We start from the raw sequence: 2402 nt of genomic DNA on the forward strand, positions 1-2402 counted from the left end.
GGGTAAAAAGAGGCCTTTTTCTCCTGGCCTTTAGATCCCACCCACACTAATCCTCACTAATTGCCCCGGATGAAATGTTTGTTACACAGCTGTACAGGAGTAAGGCTTTTTGTTTGCCTGTTCCAACAATGAAGCAGACTTCCTCCAGTAGCCTGGGGTATGGAAAAACTCTCAGGTTACACTGGGAACAGTGAGGGGAGCTCTGGAACATGCACTGTCTTGAAAGCTGTGCTATGAAATCATGCTTTTCAAAGCAAATTTCTTAGCTGGGTTCCTTTCTTCATAGTGACTCTGGATGTTCACTGATAGAAATACTTGCATATGTACACAGATATGTGGAGTTACTGGCTCTTTTTTTTTTTTTGCGGCAGTTCCTGAGTCTTGACATTGTCCCTGAGATCCTTTTGCTCAAGGAAGCATTTTATTGTGCCTTAAAACATGATACATCATTAAATGGAGGCATAATTCAATACCTATTAATTATAAGTAATATATTACATATAATTTAGTAATATATTACATGTAATATGTTACATGCAATATATTACATGTAATATGTAGACATCTCGCATTCTATAAATATTTTTATATATTTAAATATACAATCGAATAAACCTATAAATCTCTCTCTCTCCCACAGCCCTCTCTCTCTCTCTCTCTCTCTCTCTCTCTCTCTAATGTATAACTCCATATTTGCAGCAATTTACACACCTATCTATTTATATATTGGCGACTCCTTGGGCTAGAAGTCAGGTCCTGGGATCTGCCTGGCAGTAAATTTTTTTGAGGCTGCTGTGCTTACTGACCACTTGATGAATTGGGCATTCCTGGCCCTGAGTTCAAATCTCAGCAGTGCCAAAGTCAATAGGTGGAGTAAGAAGCGAATGTTGAACTGTTTTCCTTTCTGTGAAAATCTTGTGTCCTAGGTACAATATGTAATATCTATGCAAATACATACATATATATGATATATATTATAAATGTATATAAATATTATTGCCAGTCCTGGGCCTGGAATTCATGCCTTGGGAAATGTTCCTGAATTTATTTCTTCAAGGCAGGTGAGCTCCTATGTCACCCAGAACACAATAGAGTTACCCAGCCTCTGAGTTCAAATCCCAGGTATGGCAGATAAAATGGCCCAAATTCCAAGTCAAGGTCTTAACATTTGGGGGGGCAGGCATGGGTCTTTTTTTTTGGGGGGGGGTCCGGTTGTGGGGCCTGAACTCTGGGCCTGGGCGCTGTCCCTCAGCTCTTCAGCTCAAGGCTAGCACTCTACCACTTGAGCCACAGTGCCACTTCCTGCTTTTTTCATTTTGCTTATGTGGTGCTAAGGAATCGAACCCAGGGCCTCAGGCATGCAAGGCAAGCTCTCTACCACTGAGCCATCTTCCCAGCCCAGGCATGGGTCTTGAAATTAGGTTGTCCTAACTCTGCCTCAGCCTTGATTACCCTAAGCTGAGGTGCAGCTTTTACACCGACAGATGACCCAGGGATCCTAGGACCTGAGTTAAACTCTCATCACTGGCAAAAAAAAACATCAAACCAACAAAAATGTAGGATGAATAAACCAGGAAGTTTTACACAAGAGTATTACCTTTGTTTCCTTTGCACTGTAACCATCCTGGGTGACAGTGACTAGGCTTGAAAATTTTACGTGACCTTGCATAGCCAAAGGCTGGGGGACTGTCGAAGCCTGAGCCCAATCCAGGCACAGAGGCCCTTAGTTCAATCCTGGGACTGCCACCTACACATGGCTGAAGATCCTAGGAAACTCGTTCCTATCTATAGGAACATTAATAGAATGTTGAGATGTACTAATTGAATCACTAATTAGCTAGTCATTCTAGTATAAGAGTGTACACAATAAATATAGATCATTGATTAATTTAATTAATAATTTATTAAGTCTTCTACCATGATTAATTAATGGAGGCATAATTTTATACCAAATAATTGGTAGCAATAGAATATATGTATCTATATAAATATAATAAAGACATCACACTTTGTATGGAGTTATACACTAGAATCTACATAAATGTCTGTCTTTGTATACATTTATTGATAGATGCATATACATATGTAAATACACACACACACACTTCAGTCTACACATATATCTGTTTATATATTGGCTACTCCTAGGATGTGAACTTGAGTCCTCAAATTTGCCCGACAACTTCACTTGCATCAGACTGGTGTGGTAACATTGACCCATTCATGAAGTGAGCCTTCTAGGCCCTGAGTTCAAATCACAGAATTGCCAAAAACTTAATCCTGGTGGAAGAAGCCATTTGTCCCACATGTTTTCCTTACCGATGAAAGTCCTGGGCCTCAAGTATGATGTACAATATATATGCAAATCTATGTCCTATGTGATAGGATGTAAAAAATACTAT

Source organism: Dipodomys spectabilis, unplaced genomic scaffold (genome assembly GCF_019054845.1).
Source record: "Dipodomys spectabilis isolate Male_0828 unplaced genomic scaffold, ASM1905484v1 ptg000307l, whole genome shotgun sequence".
Classification (NCBI taxonomy): Eukaryota; Metazoa; Chordata; class Mammalia; order Rodentia; family Heteromyidae; genus Dipodomys; species Dipodomys spectabilis.